Source organism: Sceloporus undulatus, chromosome 1 (assembly GCF_019175285.1).
Source record: "Sceloporus undulatus isolate JIND9_A2432 ecotype Alabama chromosome 1, SceUnd_v1.1, whole genome shotgun sequence".
Taxonomy (NCBI): domain Eukaryota; kingdom Metazoa; phylum Chordata; class Lepidosauria; order Squamata; family Phrynosomatidae; genus Sceloporus; species Sceloporus undulatus.
In genome coordinates this window covers 220,045,406-220,063,993 of record NC_056522.1, presented here as the reverse complement: position 1 = coordinate 220,063,993, position 18,588 = coordinate 220,045,406, and the positions used below count along the sequence as shown (strand labels likewise).

Here is an 18,588-nt window from a genome sequence, read left to right as displayed (position 1 = left end):
TCCCACAGATGAACCTCATTGAAGCTGTCCTGAACCCCCCCCCCCCCGGTGCGTTATTTATGCATTCTAGAGCGACACTAGGTGGCTGTGTACACAGCATTCTGCTGTGGTGCTTGTCACCATGACCAGCAGTGTGAGTCATTCCCTCTGAGGCCAGAAATGAGGGGTCCAGCATTGATCAAATGGCTGGGGGCCTCATTGTGACCTCAGAGGAGTGGCTCATAGTGGAGGCAGGCAGCACAGTGGGATGCTATGCAGACAGCTGCCTGGTGTCATTTCTGAGTGCTCTGGGTTTTCAGGGATTATCCAGAGCAAATGGTGGGTCTTTTCCCATTTGCTCTGGATATTCCCAGAAAGCAAGGATGGCCTGGGTTCACTTAGAGACTGCCTTCCCATATGTGATAGAATTCAAAAATTTAGACACGGTACAGACTGCCCAAAAAGGGCAGCCTGCTGGTGCCTGTTTTTCCACTGGAGGGAAGCTGCAGCCACCAAACTGTGAGGCTTCCCGCCAGCTTCAAAAGAACCCTTAAAAAGTGGGTTCTTTTGAAGCTGTGGTGCCGGCATAACAAATACACCACTGGCGCACTTGTTACATAAGTGCCATGCAGCGGCATGTGGATGCTGCACGGCACTTACATAACAATGGGAGCACCCATGTATACAGGGCGCCGCCATTGTTACGCCCTCATCACGTGCGAGGTTTGTGGGGCACGTGGGCCCTCAGCCAACCCTTAGCACATGACGAGGGCACCTAAAAGGCCCATATGTACTGGGCCATAGTTGTGTTAGTCTGTAGAATCAATACGTAGAGAGATCTTGTAGCACCTTTGAGACTAACTGAAAGAAATTGGCAGCATGAGCTTTCGTAGACTTCAGCCTTCTTCTTCAGATGAAAGCTCATGCTTCCAATTTCTTTCTTTCATTTACTTCCCATGTGTGGACAGTCAACAGTTCAATTGAACTTTTGGCCCTGTGTCATCTGAACAGGGCAATGAGAGGGCAGGGGAAAACTGATGCAAATGGCCTGTGCAGACATGTCCTCAAAAAAATTAAACTGAATATAATAATACAGTTGGCCCTCCTTATTCATGGATTCTAAATCCATGGATTCAACCATCCATGGCTTTTTTAAAATGTATAAATTCCAAAAAGCAGGCTTCAATTTTGCCATTTTATATACTGGATACTATTTCACTACACTATTCTACTTAATGGGACTTGAGCATCCACAAATTTTGGTATCTATGGGAGGTCCTGGAACCAAGCCCCAATAGATACCAACAACCCACTGTAATGCATGAGTGATGATTAGCGAACCAAATTTATTTTATAATTATTAATAGCTTGACATTAATGAATTACTTTTATATGACAATTTATTGTTAAGGTGTTAGCATTAATACTGACATTTTCAAGTGCTGATTTAAATTTATACTTTGCCCTACATTAAGTTGGATTAAAGAATAGTTTGGCATACTGACATGCAGTCCAGTAAGAGTAACTGGTATAAATCATCTCATATTATCAGGATTTTCAGCACTGGAGAGACTTCCAGGAGCATCACACTGATGAATACAAATTGTAACACAAGAAAGAACTTTCAACTATAAATCAAGAAACTCAGGCTACAAGTGGCAAAAGATGTTTTTATTTCATTATCTTATCCATGATCATTCTTCTGCATGACTTCATTCAAGACTGCAAAGGCTATTGGTTCCACCCGTCTTGATTCCTCTTTAACCTAGCTCCCAATTTGTTAAGTGGAAACAGTTTATTTCCTCATTTATAACACAAACCTAACAGCATTCTGCTGCTTCAAAGAAATAATGTGACAACAGACAAATTATTTAAGCTGATACTACCTATGTCTGAAACATCCATATATTAATATGTATAACTGAGAGCAAGCTTTAGTGGAGAAAACAAATCACTTTCAGTTGTGATATTAATTGAATGAGGGTCAGTGTGTTCTGCAAGTTGTCTTTATACTGTAGATCTTCCTTAATACTAAAATAGAGCCCAAACAAACTTTGCAAGAAAGAAATGTCAGCACTATCTATGAATTTTAGACAATTTAAACTAGCATTGCTCCCAACCAAGGAATTCTGGGAAGCAACAAAGGTTCCCTAACAGATTTCTCAGCACTGTCACAAAGATAACAGAGGCATCCCTAAGATTGGTGTCACCTAGTGAGGTAACTCATGGCGTCTCACACACACACAGACACACACACCCTATGGATCGCCTCCCATTCTAGATAATACAGAATGCTTAGCAATTTTTTTGTACTAATGTGCTGTATGGCATGTGCGGAACACACTTTTGCAGGAATTCAATGGGATGCCCCCCCCACAATACTCTGAGTATTCCTTGCTTAAGAAAGTCATCAACAGGCAACTTGAAGGCATATAGGCACAGGACAGACCGCCCAAAAGGGGTGGACTCCCGGTGCCTGTTTTTCTGCTAGAGGGAAGCAGCAGCCGCCAAACCACACAGCTTCCTGCCAGCGGGAAAAGAACCCATGAAAAGCGGGTTCTTCTAAAGCCACTGTGGCAGTGTAACGAGTGCGCCACTGGTGCACTGGTTATGTAAGCACTGTGTGGCACCATGAGGACACCACACGGTGCTTACATAACAGTGGCAGCGCCCATGTATACAGGGCACCGCTCTCGTAACGTGCTAGAATTGTTGGGCATGTGGGCGCTCCGCCTCCAGGCAACCCTAGCATGTGACGAGGGCATCACAAAAGGCCCGTATGTACCGGGCCATATACACCCATTTTAATTTCAAAAGATTAGGCAGACAGACAGATAGACAGGGATCATTAAGTTAGTCTTGGAATGAACCTTGCCAGAAACCTCAAAATGCTGCTGCCAGTTAGTGAGCATGCAATACTGAGCTGGAGGGACCAGTTGTCAGACTCAGTATAAGGCAAGTTAAGTTTTAAATGTAATCATATTCAACAATGTTGGCTGTGTGTTTTGGTGAGTGTGTTGCTGTTTCAGTGTGTCTTCAAGTCACTTCCAACTTATGGAGACCTGAATGGGGTTTTCTTGGCAAGATTTATTTAGAGGGGGTTTGCCCTTATCTTCCTTTAAGGCTGAGAGACTGTGACTTGCCCAAGGTCAACCAGTGGGTTTCTACAGCTGAACAGAGGGGTATTCAAACCCTGGCCTCCAGAGTCAAAAGCTGAAACCATTGCACCACACTGTCTCCCTTTGTTGAGTATAACCCAGCATATCTGAAACACTCAGAGTAGTACATTAACTGAAAACAGCAAAGGTCAAATATACCATAGATTCTGAATCCTTCTCAGAACATACCTAGACTCTACTTAATTCTAGAAACAAAAATCCTGCCTGAGATGTGCCTGGCCAGAGATGTAGTTAGTTAGATTGTGGAATGACTTGCCAGATGGATACACTCTCTGACTTTAAAACAACAGTAAAGACCATTTGAGTGTTAGACTCTGGCTCTGTAGACCAGGGTTCAATTCCCAGCTTGGCCATGAAACCCACTGGCTGACCTTGGGCAAGTCACATGTTCTCAACCTCAGGGAAGGGCAATAGCAAACCTCCTCCAAACAAATCTTGCCAAGAAAACCCCTTAGGGTTGTCATAAGTCATAGAATCATAGAGTTGGAAGAGACCACAAGCGCCATCCAGTTCAACCCCTGCCATACAGGAACTCACAATCAAAGCATCCCCAACAGATGGCCATCCAGCCTCTGTTTAAAGATCTCCAAAGGAAACTCCCATCACTGCAAGGGAGAGTGTTCCACTGTCAAACAGCTCTTACCCTCAAGAAGTTCTTCCTAATGTTTAGGTGAAATCTCTTTTCCTCTAGCACCCAGACATGACTTGATTTGTTAAAGAAATTAATGATACCTCTAGGATAAACTCCCAAATTGCCAAAGAAAAAAGTCTTCCTTGGGATGTTATAGTTTACTTTGTATGGAAAAAAATTCGAGACGAGATTTTATTTAACAGTTATCAAAACTCTTTAATCATCGATGGAAAGGAGCTTAAAATTTTTAAGGACATTCCAAAGAGGATTTTAAAAAAAGAGAGGAGTACAAGTTCATCACAACAAGACTAAACAAGAATCAAGTACTTTACAAATGGGAAAAACTAGAAGGGATCTCGGTAAAATAGAGTCAGAAATGGTATAAACTGAACACAATCATAAAAGCTAAGGAATTTTGGAAGAAAAATAGAGAAGACATAGAAAATCGAGTAAGGAAAAGAGAACAAAATAAAAAGGGGGACAACCAGGCAGGAAAAGATAACGAACAACAACCCAGAGAAGATAAAAACTTACCAGGTGAATCATTGGATAAGAGAGAAGAAGAAGAGGAAGAAGGAGTATTAACAGAGGAAGAAGACCTATTGGACTTAGAAGAGAAAGTAAATTAAACGTAAGACAAGAGGAAGGGGGTATTTATAAGATTTACAAATTTGAAGTGTAATATGGATAACACCTATGAAAATAAAATTAAGTATCTTAATATCATTTCTTGGAATGTGAAAGGGTTAAACTCCCCGCAGAAAAGGAAAAAAATCTACCATTATCTGGCCAAATTTAAAAATAATATTATATACCTACAAGAAACACATATTAGACAAAAAGACATAAGATTACTTAAAAATAAAAAATTTGGAAAAGAATTTATATCAGCTTCTGAGAAAAAAAGGAGGGGGGTAGTGATCTATATTAAAGATACAATACCAGCAAGAGAAATATTTAATGACAAAAATGGACATTTTCTGGAAGTTGAAGTGGTAATTCAAAACCAGAAAACTCTCCTAGTAGGAGTATATGCTCCGCAAGAAAACAAAGCAATATTCTTTCAAAAGTTAATGAACATACTACAGGAGAAAGACTATAAAGCAGCAATAATGATGGGAGACTGGAATGGGGTCATAAATCCAGAAATGGATAGAAAATCTGATTTAAAAAAGAAGAAAAACCAAGGTAAACTCCCTCAAGCCTTCTTTAATCTAATGAATAATCTTGAGTTGGTAGAAGTATGGAGATTTTTATATAGCAATGCGAAAGATTACACTTTCTTCTCAGATGTTCATAAATCCCTTTCAAGAATAGACTTTTTTGTGGTCACCAAAAGTTTGAGCAACGAAATCAAGAAAATGGATATTCTCCCAAGGACACTGTCGGATCATAATCCAGTTGTATTGAAATTAAAGTTAAGAGGCAAATCAGACTGGAATCGGAGACTGGATGATAAACTTCTGCGTAATCCCAAGATGCTGGAAAAAGCTAAACAAAGATTAAAACTATTCTTTGAAGAAAATCTAAATAAAGGCACCGATAATGTAACAGTCTGAGAAGCTTCCAAACCAATTATGAGAGGCTTTTTCATTCAACAAAACTGCAAGCTAAAAAAGAAATATAAAGAAAAAATGAACAAAATAACAGAAGAGATAAAAGAGAAAGAGGACAGATTCCAAAAAGATATATATAACCCCAAACTTCAGAAAGAAAATCAAAATTTGCAAAGACAACTATCTAATATGTTAAATGTAGAAATAGAAAAAAAATTGAAATATTATCAAAGCACAGTCATTTCAACATGCTAACAAGATTGGTAAATGGCTAGCATGTAAATTGAGGGGGGGAAAGAGAAAAGAAATTAATAACCAGAATTCAAGACGGGGGGAAAACCCTTACTGAACAGGATAAAATTATGAGAGCCTTTCAAAAATTTTATCAGAAATTATATAAAGAAGAGGATATCCAAGTAGATGAAATATAGAAATATATTGAAACATCAAAGATTACAAAAATAAGTCAAGCACAAAGGGAGATCTTGAACCAGCCTATCTTTACTGCAGAAATCATGAAAGCTGTTCAGAAAAGCAAACTAAACAAGGCACCGGGCCCTGACGGATTTACAGCAATATATTATAAAAAACTACAAGAGGAATTTTTGTCACCCAGGATTTCCTCTGCCCCATCTCGGATTCGCCCCTTTTCACTCGCTGCCCCTCACTCCTGGAACCTTCTTCCCCCGCAAACAAGAGCCATCACTTCCTTAACCAGCTTCAAAACGGAGCTGAAGACCATCCTGTTCAGAGAAGCCTTCCCAGGCATTGCATAATTGTCACTTGCTTTTTGTTGTTCTTTTGTTGTCTGTTTTATTGAATCATTTCCTGTATTGCTATGTATTTTATATGTATTATCCTACTAAAGAGGCCCCTTCCCCACCACCTTTCCCATCTCCTTTTGTGTCATGTCTTTTTAGATTGTAAGCCTGAGGGCAGGGAACCGTCCAATTAAAAAGATTGTATGTACAGCGCTGTGTAAATTTACAGCGCTTTATAAATAAAGGTTAATAATAAAATAATAATAATCACCTTTGAAAGAAGTAATAAATACTGTGAGAGAAGGAAAATTTCCACCAACCTGGAGAGAAGCAACAATAATATTATTGCCCAAAGAGGACAGAGACCCAGAACTGATGAAAAATTATCGCCCAATATCATTACTCAACAATAATTATAAGTTATTTGCTAATATCTTAGCAGATAGATTAAAGAATATCTTAACATCTATTATCCAGATGATTTTTAAATTATGAATGTTATTGAACTGTTTTACTATGAATTGATCTTATACGCTATTTTAATTGTTGTTCTTGTTTCCTGCCTCAATCTGGAGAGAGACACAGGTAATGTTTACTATATTATTATTATTATTATTATTATTATTATTATTATTATTATTATTGAGATTCTATAAAACATGAGTGTGATAGAGGTGTATGGTGCTGTGAAGAGAATCTTGAAAAGTTAGTGCTTGCAAGTCCCACAATCCCTCAGCCAGGATCTCCATGTTGGGTGGTGGAATTCTGTGAACTATAGTTCAAACAAGTATCTTTTCCAAATTCCAATATAAATAATAGAGGGAGAATGTAAAAGGGAGAAAAAAATGTGGTTTGAACTAACTGACAGCCACAGATTTCTCTACCACAAGATGATGCAAGTTTAATCATGGTTGTCTGAGCTTGTTAGAGAAAAATACCTCCCTCTTTGAACAGTTTAAATGCCCAAGTTACTTTGGCTAGAACACACAGAAGTTACAAGACATATCAAACCGTGGAGAGGAAAAGAGATACTGATGCTGTCTTGCAGATCTTTGCAGGACATCCAGAACTGATTTAAGACAGGGATACATTAGCATACATGTCAAGCTGTTGTGCTTATAGGGGGCGTTCCCACTTGGCAGATAAAACGGATTATATTGGCACAATTCTGATTTGGATTATGTTCCGGGAATAATTCAAATTTTTTCCCATCATTTCCATTACCAAAACGGGCAAATTACCTCGATTCATTTAGACCCTGTTTTCATTCCTATTTATTTTAAAGCGGATTAACTTGCTCCCCATTCCCATTTGTGTCCACAAGCTGTTAATCAAGTGCGTAGGCTTCAGACGTCACAAGTCTAGGTTTTTTTTATTTTTAGGGCAGCCAATGAAAATTGGCTGCATCCAAGGCTCTTCTGTTGTGTCTCCCCAGACTAGAAGGAGGCTTGGCAAATCGGATCAAGGAGGAGAAGGCAGTGGGCTTCATTATTGGGGAGAGAATCTTTGGGGAAGAGAGAAGATAAGGCTCGATCCCCCCCTCAGATCCCTGAGCATCCAGGCTCTCCATTCCCCAAAATCGCTTTGCCTCCCCCATTGCTGTCTGGGGGGCGACCAAGCAGGCATGTCCTGCAAAGCCCATCCCATAGTTCCTCTCGAAGGAGCCTCCTTTCCTCAAAATCGCTTTGCCTCCCCCATTGCTTCCTGGGCTGTCTGTGGGGGCGATCAAGCAGGAATGTCCTGCAAGCCCACCCCATAGTCTCTGGAAGGAGCCCTCAGTTCCCCAAATCCCTTACCTCCCCCATTGCTCCCTGGGCTGTCTGGGGGGGGGGCGATCAAGCAGGGATGTCCTGCTCAGGTACTCAGGCAGAGTTCAAAAAAGAAAAAATAATAGTTTAAAATGGTGTTCAATGGCTCTCCTCACACATCGGTCTATGAATGAGGAGCAGAGGGGAGGTTGCAATCCACCGGGGGAAAGGCTATGCGAATGGAAGAAAGAAAATGGCGCTGACAATGCAGAAAGAGACCAAAGAGGGTGACACCCCCAAGTCAGCCCCTTGAGCGCTGCTCCTCCCATCTCCAGGTTCCTGAATCAGACAACCTTTCTTTCCCATTCGGATACCGCGAATTGTACCCCGCTTTCAAAAATAACCCACGTTATAACCTACTATTTTTTAAAACCGGTTTATAGGCGTCTAATTCCAATTATACGATATAATTCAATTTTGAATCGAATCGCAGTGGAAACGATTCCAGGGCATTTAGGAACTAATTCGGGCATCAATGAGAATGACACCTCTTAATTTGCTTCATGATCCACTTTATAGGCAAGTGGGAATGCCCCCATAGACCTCAAGCTTGTTCAGGTTATTTGGAAACTTTGCCCCTGGTTTCAGCAGACTTCCTCCTATGCTCCTTTAGAGCTAGGCACTGTTGCTAATCACTACGGAATTACTTACATGATTTTTGCTGTCATGCAGTGTTGTATAAACTGTGTCTATGTGTCTTCAAATTGCCTGTCAACCTGTGTTGACCTCATGAGTTTCATAGGGTTTTTTAAGACAAGGAATCCTCAGAGGTAGTTCTGTCCTCTGAAATAGAGCTTCCAGACCTGGTAATTGTTGGTAGATCTCCCATCCATGTATCAACCAGGGCTAATCCTGATTAGCTTCCAAGATCAGATGAGATCAGGTGCCTTTAGGGCATTCCTCCCCTAAAGCCACCTAAATACCAGAAGGCACCAGATCCTCCCTAAAAATTTAACCTCAGAAAATTAGTCCTGGGTTAGTCCTGGGCTAAGGAACACCAAGGAAAACCAGGTGCTTTAGTCAGAAGAAGGCTATGGCAATCTGCTTCTGAGTCTTCCTTGTCTACAGGTGTGACTTGAAGGTGCATATGCATACAAGTCTCCTTCCAAGGCACTTTTCCACTGGCTAAGTGCCTGTCAATAAAAAGAGGCAGGTTATGATATTTCTTCTCACCCAATTTAAAAAGCTGAGAATTATACCATTTCTGGAGCAGACAACACCCAAATAACTAAAAGGGAGCAGCAAAAGAAAATTAAGAGTAAATTGAAGCAACAAGGACGACCATTCCCATGTGGAGAACAAAATTCAGGGGCAAGGAAGAATGGATGCCCGTTTAACTCACCAAAACAAAGCAAGGAGAAAAGGATGGATATACTCTCTCTCTCTCTCTCTATGAGACGAGCAGCTCCCCCCCCCCACTTTTGCCAATGCAAAATCAGGCAGTGAGATGACTGACTGACAAGCAGCTTTTGCTGCTCCTTTTAGGCCGGGTGTACAGATCCCTTCCCCAGCACCTTTTCAAACTTTTCCTCCTCAGTGACTCAGGAGAGGCCAGTCGGGTCATTGCTGTCGATTGCAAAGTTCTCTTATTTATTTATTGCAAACAACAAGGGTAGGGGGGAAGTAGCCAGCAAAGGCAGATGAAAGGCAACAAACAGAGCAAAGAGGAAGCTAGGTCTCTGAGGCAAGAGAAGGAGCAAACACAAAAGACGATGCAGAAAAGAAAACCAGGGAGGCACGCCTTAGGATGATAAATGTATGCATGGGCAAATTATAATTAGCTCAAATGGAACTGGCTGTGTTAATTAGGACCCTTTACCTGTGTATACCGAGTGAGAAGGTATAAAGAAGTCCAGAGACAACTTCAAGTTCTGAGTTTTATTTAAAAGAGAAAAATCCACACGCACGCACAGACTCACATAGCACCACTAGGAACAGGGAACAAAGACTGAAGTTGGAATGGAAAAGGCTTTATAAAGGAACATATGACTTGAAGGTGATGGCTGCTTCTTCTGCTGCTGATGTTAAGATGGGCAGTAGAGACTCATTCGCTCTTTTGATAGAGAAGCAATGAGGGGCATAACAAATCTGGCAGCACTTCTGCCTGGAAGCAAACTAAACCAACAAACAAAGGAAGACCTCGGGTTTAAATAGAAGTTTTGGATGCTCTGTGCAAAAGAGACCAGAGCTTGAATAGTCCCGATCAAAGAAGTCTTTGATATGTATCTTAATGTTTTGAAGTTCGATCTTCCCAGAAAAGGAGATTGTAAATTAGACCTGTTTCTGAGACAGGATGACAAGATAGATGGAGATGTTTACTCTCCCATGCCAGATGCCATTAATTGTTTTATTGTGTGTGTAGGAACATCTCTTCCTCCTCTGTGTGTGTGTAGGAACATCTCCTGGGGGCAAGGTAAGCCTTACAGATGTGAGGTGCTGTTTTGAGCCTATGGAGGCCTTCACATATAATGGGTTGTATAGGGGTTGTAATTGATATCAAAGAGGAGAAATGATTTCGGGCCCGCTCAGGGAGTCACAATGAAAGGGGCAGTGCAGGAGGCTTGAAGGGGTGGGCAGGTGCCAGTGGGAAGCCTGAGGGCCCCCTTGCAGAGACACAGTAGGAGTGAGTGCACCAACAGCATCAGGGCCAGCTAGTCATCTAGGTTCTGGCTGAAACCCTGTAAGCCCCCCCCCCCCATCACCATGCACATCACCCGCTCCCTCCAAGCCATCTGCCCCTGCAGCCATTGCTGGAAGATCATTTGCCTAGAGACGCTGCAGGCTTTTACACACTGCTTTGGTGCCATGGTGAGGAGAGGGACAGGTGGGAGAGGGAAACTCCACCTCTTGAGCCCATGAAGGTGCCAGGAAGCTCCCACTTCTTCTTCACCTCTGTAATTGTGGTGGTGGTGGTGGCAGCGGCACTGGCAGCAGTTCCTATCTTTTCCTTGGGAGTGTCACCCCTCATGACATACCATCGTACTGGGTGACCCTCCTAGGGTGTCACTGGGTATGGTCTGAACCCCCCCCCCCCCCCCCCCCAGTGATGCTACTGCCCGGGGTGAGAGGAAGGCTTGCCATTAAGCCCATTTATAGTGAAAAAGTGTACATGCCTACTAAGACATAAACCCCATTAAGTGCAATGGAGATTACTTCTAGGTCAGTTATGGGCAATGTCCAGGACTTCAGGGGCTGTATTTCAGTCCCAGGACCCTCGAGGAATTTCACCAGTGTAACAGTGAACAGTGACCAAATTATCAATGGGGAATTTAATTAGCTCAAGGTCACGAGAGGAGGCCTGTTACTACAGCTCAGGGATCGCCCCTTCGATCTGTATACCAGGAACTAGAAATCCAGAAATGAGGCAGAGGCTCTAAGTACAACCAATGTCTCTTTTATTGGAAACAAGGATTCAAACATGCAGACACATACGCTCATACATTCATACAAGACTCAGGAAATAATGTAGTAAATGTGGGATAGATATTAGGCTAATGGAAATACTCACCTGGTGTAGGGATTCTATCCTGGTATGTCCAGTTTGTGTGTGGGTTTGCCGGTCTGGTTTAGCAGACAAGTCAGAGAGAGACTCTGACTTCAACTGACATAGCTGTTGGCTGCCAGCAGTGAGAGAGGCTACCAGCAGTGAATGGCTGGCCCCAGCGAGTGGCTGGCAGCAGCGAGTGGCTGGCCCCCCTCCCTAAATTTGGGAGACCTTTTTAAGGGTTTAACAGGGTCTCTAGACAAAGGGTAATCAAAGGAAACTGTTTGAAGTGTATTTCACATCTTAACCAAATGTTTTGATCTAACCCAAATGTTTCTGCCAGAGTAGGGACCCAAATAGCTATGCAAATGCCATTCCTTTGATTCAAATTGTTCCCCCTCAATCACAAAGAGAGACACTTCCTTAAGACATTTGATAGCATCTTTCCTGATAGCACTTAGCAGCTCCTTGCATGATCTCATCAAAGCTGGGAAAGGAAATTCGTTTACATATCAAAACCCATGGCTTCCCTTGTTTCAGTGGGAACCTGTTCTTTTCAGATCACATGCTAGGGCCATATAGCTGCTCAGGTCAAGATGCACTTTTGATATCAAGATGCAGGCCAGAGATTATAATTTAGATATATTAAAAAGGTGTAGATCAATGCCTATCACCAGTTCCTCACAATGAAACATAAAGCCACTGTCTGGAAGGTCAGTTCTGATTTTTCTAAAAAGCTGCTTCTTCTTTTATAGAATTCTAAACCTTTTCCCTTGTTTTAGAGGAGAGGCATGCCCCCCCAGAAGTGTGATTGAGTCTCTATTTTTGGGGAGGAGGAATCAAAATGGAAAACTGCGGTTGTGGATACAGCCTTGAGAATCTCTAGTGGCTCATGAGTTGCAGAATTCTCACTTCAGTGGTTAGAGATACTTGGGTTATCTAGTTACCAAAATAGTTACTCATATAAAATGTATTTTACCCTTTGAGATTTCCATGTACCTTTGGTGTAACATAACAAGTTTCCGTCTATTAGATAAAAATAGTATAGCCTTTCCAGATCTCCTCAGTCGTCTTAGAAGGTACTCTGTGTTAAGTGTTTTGGTTTAAAGTGAATTAAATTATATCCATTTTCTCCTGTCGAAATGTTTGATGACAAAAAAATCAATTTCACTGGAGCCAGTTGTCATTAAATGTTCCCACTTTAGCAGTGTGACAGAATCTGGGTCACAGATAAAGTTATTTGTGTGTGTGAGTGTGTCTCCCCCACCCACCCACCACAGTAGAGGTTTCTGTAGCTTTCATTTTAAAAAACAACCAGCAAAAGCAGAAATCAAAAACTTCCACTATGTCTCCCCTGGCTATGAAGATAGTTAATTATTTAAAAAAGTAATTTCATTCAAGGTTTGTTTTGCTCTGCCCTTTCAATAAAGGTAATTAGCAACTTAAATAAAAAGACATGCAATATCAACTGGGACTCTAGATATACCTCTCTTTACCTTGTAGATTACAACAGCTAGCATTCTACATCAGCTACTTAATATAAATATACTTAATTAAGTAACCTCTCCTAGCCTGGCTTCCTCAAACCCATGCTCTTATCACCAGCAGAATGGATCTCCTCATGCATCTGAAAATATATTGGGTGTATGTGAACTATTATTGTGGCAATAGTGGGAGTTGGGTATGTTTAGCCTGGAAAAGAGAAGGTTAAGAGGTGATATGATAGCCCTGTATAAGTATTTGAAGGGGTGTCATATTGAGGATGGAGCAAGTGTGTTTTCTGTTTTTTCAAAGACTAGGACCTGGAACAATGGATGCAATCTACAGGAAAAGAGATTCTGCCTCAATTTTAGGAAGAGCAGTAAGAGCTGTTTGACAGTGGAACACACTTCTTCAGAGAGTGGTGGAGTCTCCATCTTTGGAGGTTTTTAAACAGAGGCTGGATGGCCAACCGTTGGGGGTGCTTTGATTGTTTCTTCCTGCATGGCAGGGGGTTCAACTGGATGGTCCTTGGGGTATCTTCTAACCCTAGAATTCTATAATTTTAATTATTACTATGTAGTAATTGAATACAGAACAGTTACCTAGCTTTATTAATCTGTAACCATTCTGTATGGTTAACTAAGTAGCTGTAGAATATTGGCCAAGGTTTGGGGTTTTTTTTAGGTAGTTATTAGCTGGATCTTGGGGCTGTTTCACCCATAACGGTGGCTTTTCCTGATGCAGGCCCTTAGCCATATGTTTTATGGACTGAGATCTGCTGTTAGTATTCCTAGCCCATATGTAGCAACTCTTCTGTAATTTGTGAGAGCTAGGAAGTAACTTCTTTTAACAAATAACTTTGCTCCTTTTTGCAATAATGAACCTGAACTGTGTTACTTTGTTCCTCTGTCTAATGACCATGGCTGTAAATCACTACTTTATAGTGGGATATTACTGGGTTTCTGCCTGTTATTCATTGCTGAGGAGGGATGCTCACTTGTGTGGCTGTCTCATGCTGTCTCTTTGTAGGATGTTGTATAATTCCTGGTGAGCAAAGGAGGTGGAGGGGGGAGAGCCAGCAGCAAAGGGATAGAATGGGGGACATACTGAAAACATGTTCTTATAAAATATTTGCCTCCCTTCTTTGGCTTCCTTTCTTCTTCCAAAAAGAAAGAGGCTGATGCTAAAAAAAGAAGAATGAGAACACAAAAGAGACTGGTGGGTAAGAAAATGGCTACTTTGTTGGTCCAGTAGTTTATACAAAATCATAGGACTTAGCTTTGGTCACCTGTTCCAATTTACAATCCAGTCTAACAATCTGGATTTGGCTCTGTTTCATTCTATATCAATCCAAACCAAACAAGCTCTGATCTGGACCCTGAATCTATGAATATTATTGCTCCTGCAAAACCCATTGGGATAGATGCCAGCTTAAAATGTCAAACCTGTGTGTTATTGCATGCAGCCAAGGCCAGGCGAGTGCAACCTGTCTGCAGCCCGGACCTTAGCCGTGCTTATCCAGGAGCTTTTCAAATACTGGAGCTTGCCATTTTTAAAAAGCTCCTAGATATGCACAGCTGGGGTCCGGGCTGCAGACGGGTTGCACTTGCTCGGCCTTGGCTGTGTGTGATAACACCCAGTTTTGACTTTTCAATCCTGCATCTATCATGGCAGAATTTGCAGGTGCGATAATCTCCTAAATCATAAGTTGGGTATCTGCATCTGCACTCTTTTCCCATTGATTTACACTGAGAGCCTTATCACACAGAGGGTTTTGCAGCTCTGTTCCAACGTGACTCATTTTGGTGAACTTGGTAGCAAGCCAAGCCTGGTGTGGAATGCAACTTTGCTTCCATTCTGGTACACCCTCTCCCCCCAAATCTCCAAGGTCCCACATTTCCCATGATGTTGCACTGCAATTTTGCTCCATTTCCTTCTGGTGCTCGGAAGGGTACATTTAGATGTAGCTGACAGGGATGAAGGGAATGAAACAGAGGGTAGATTTAGATGTAGATGACAGTGGTGAAGGGAATGAAACGGAGGGTAGATTTAGATCTAGATGGAAAGATGAAGGGAATGAAACGGAGGGTAGATTTAGATGTAGATGACAGGGGTGGAGGGAATGAAACGGAGGGTAGATTTAGATGTAGATGGGAAGGATGAAGGGAATGAAACAGGAGGCTGGAGGCAAAATGGGAGCAAAGGAGGGGGCCATCGGAGCCTGGGGGAAGAAATGACAGGAACAATTCACGTGAGGGTTACATTCATGTGAAAGTGGAACCAGGAAGTGGCTCCCTTCTTCACCCCGGAAGCATAAAAGGTCTCGATGCGTTCAGACCCCCACTGAGCATGCGCAAGAGTGCCAATTCAAATAGTTGAATCCGCATAGTATGTACCGGTGTGGTAATTCAAAGTGTCCTCGCTCTGCTTTGACTCAGGAATCACCAGAATTTCATTCTTCACGTGTGATAATACATCACGTGAATTGCCTTGGATTCGAAGTGACCCTGCTTCTCTCTTCCTATGGAAGGGCTGCAGAAGGGCCCCACTGGAGTTCCAGTTTCACATGTGATAAGGGCCTGAGAAATCAAAAATGGCTATAGCTTTTTATTTTATTTTTTCACACATGCACATAACATTTGGAGATATGATAGAGTCTAAAAAAGGGATTGATCCTGCCCAATCTCAGACAGGAAACTCTGTTAGGCACCTGAAATGTTTGTTGCTGGCCCCCAAACAAAATACTTTTAAAAATCTGTTGTTGGCTGCTCAGATCTGAAAATTTGTTTTATGTTGTTTTTGTTTTGGTGCTGCCCTCCCACCACATTAAGCAACTAATTCAGATAAATTTCAAAAGATAACTTTAAGAGATCACTTTCATTATCATTATCATATAACCTAAACTTTTAAGATACTGTGTGTAACAAAATGGAGAAAGAGTCTTCTTTTAGCTGCAAGCAAACTGATGAAATTTAGTGATGTAGTATAAGGAAGTTGGAGTGGGTGATGAGAACATGCTTTATTTATTAAAAGTAGCTCAGTTGGTGAAATCCCCCTGACAATTTTCCTTCTCCTTTGATTATCATTGGTGCGCTACAGACAGGCACCCAAGTACATACTCTGTACATACTAGGGTTGCCTGGGGGCGTCCCTTTTAGATGCCCGCAACTCTAGTACGTACAGAGTACGTATAAAATGGCAGCACCTTGTTCGCACGGGTGCTGCCATTTTGACATAATGTATGCCTAGCGTCCGCACATCACGGCGCCCAGGTGACATTGCGAATGCACCAATGCCGCATGGCGGCATCACTGGTGCACTGCAGAAAGAAGCCACTTTTTGCGGCTTTTTCTTGGTGCCGCCAAGCCGCGCGGTATATCCGCTGCAGCTTGCTGAAGGCACAAACGGCACCGCCGTCAGACCATCCTTTAAGGATGGTCTGTAGTGCACCTTAGCTGATCTAAGAAACAAACCTTCCACAGTCCCAAGCTCTTCCATGCCATTCTCAACAGAGCTGCCTGCCTAAGCTTCTTATGTGGTGGGTGGGAGGAATCATGACTTCTGCTGCCATCACCATTAGTTCCTGCCCTATGTGTCTTGTCCCTGCTGCCTGGTTGCTGGAACTTTTCTCTCTATGTCTCGAGCAAGCCTGCTTGGTGCTGCCTTATGTTGAGCTGGCTTCTGGTGCTGTAAAGTGGTTTGCTCCAGCTCATATGCTGCTACATTTAAGGCAGATAGTAATCCTGGCATTTGCTTCCTCCTCAGATTGGTCTCTCTAATTCTGTCTCCTTTCTGTGGTGACTCATATTGCCTGCCTTCCATTGAACATGTAAGTAACAAAACCTGGATGCAATTAGAAAGGAGTGAGGAAAATAGGTTTTGCTATCTAAAATACATTTATACTCATTAAAAAGAAATAAATTAAGAAGAAAAGTAAACAGAAGATTAAGCTGCAAAAGGAGAGAAAATTGTAATTCTCTCTGAAACCAACTCAGATGACAGTTAACAAATGTGCGTGCCCCACCATGACCCTTTCATGACCTGCTACTCACATAGCAAGAAGACACACCAGAGAAGATCAACTCTACAACTTCAGTGACCTCACATAGTCTTCTCCCATAAGTACTGGAACCGAATGGTGTTGGTGAAATTCTTGTCTAGGGTCTAAAGCATACTGCAGAAATAATCCAGTTTGAGACCACTTTAACTGCCCTAGCTCAGTTCCCAGAATTCCATTGAGCCAGTGCAGTTAAAGTGGTCTCAAACTGGAATATTTCTGCAGTGAGTTTTGGACCAAGGTTGCAGAATGTTAATGAGCACAGCCCAGTGACTGTCTTCTCTCTCTGCACGACACTACCTCAGTGTTTTCCTTATTGATTGTGTTGGAGATACATTTTCTCCCCCCTCCCCAGCTGCTTTTTATGTCCATATCTTTGGGGGTAATCACAGTTTTTTGAATTGCACCACTATTCCACTCTTGAACTAAACTGGGCCATTCTGCTATGAGTTGAAGTCCAAGTCAGCCCAGTCTGCTTCACTAATCAGAATTGAACAAAATCAGTTGACCAGCCCTAATAGGAATTTTGAAAATCCAACAGAAACCGCATAATTTAGAAAGACAGAAATCCCATGAACGATTGGCTTGTGTGAATGGACTGTAGTCCCAGACATCTGGGTAGGAACTTTTTTTTTAGGGAAAGGATACCTTGTAATGTTTTCTGCATTTTTCTCAGACTTTCCAAGGTGCAGTATCTGAATTGACTACATGGGTGAACCAGAGAACATTACAAACTCTGAAATAAGAGCATTTGTGTTTGTGGTTTCTATGCATGTCACCCGAGGTTCTGTGTTGACAGTAGGCACTTATTTTAGGCCTGGCCATTGCAGGAGTTGGGGATGATCCCTTCATGTATATTATATAATCCTGAGTTACATGAAACTGAACTTTCCAGTCGTGGATGAACTCTTGATCGAGGAGATATCACTGCTAACAGAAGAGAAAGAGAGAAGAGAAAAGATAATTGTTTCTTCTCTCTTCCTCCTCCATCCCCTAGACATCTGTTCTAAGGACTGGGTAACCCTTGAACACAGTGTAGAAGTTCATACTAGGAAGAATAAGAGGGAACTCAGCAAAAATAACTTTATTTATTCTATGAAAACTTGTCCCTGTGGTTGAAAGAATATTGACTAGAAGCACAGCTTAAGAACTACACTCTGCCTTTTTCTGAACATGGCTTTGTCATTATTAAAGATTCTGCAGCTCTTATAATTTGCTCTTTCTCTTATTAACAAACAGTAATCTTTTTGCAGACTGTCTCTGGGTGCTTCTATAAAACCCTACATGATGTCTTAATTCTTTGGTAAGCCAAACACTGTGTATTCTTATCTGCACTGCAGATATTGCCCATTCTCTGTTTGTCGCTCCTTCTTGTATAATCTCAAAGACAGAATGCAGATCTACATTATATGAAATCTCTCTCACATGCCCATCCCTTTCTCCCTTGTTCTCTCTCTCTCTGTTTCTATCCTCTCCTTATCTATATCCATACACATGCTTACACTGATGATTTTAAAGAAACAAACAGAATTTATGGCAAGTCTGTTCTAGATGCCAGAAAGAGGCAGTTAATCTCTTACTATCTATATATATCTACATAATCTCTCTCTCTCTCTCTCTCTCTCTCTCTCTCTCTCTCTCTCTCTCTCTC

General features: G+C 41.8%; 1 long non-coding RNA gene across 1 annotated transcript in view; it reads left to right on the top strand.

The window, feature by feature from the left end:
* The window catches only part of LOC121926692, a 42,103-nt gene that overhangs the window by 20,273 nt on the left and 3,242 nt on the right, over window positions 1-18,588 (top strand). The window contains exons 3-4 of the long non-coding RNA XR_006103105.1: window positions 16,646-16,709; window positions 18,191-18,240. This is a non-coding gene — a long non-coding RNA (uncharacterized LOC121926692). The remainder of the gene's footprint in view (window positions 1-16,645; window positions 16,710-18,190; window positions 18,241-18,588) is intronic.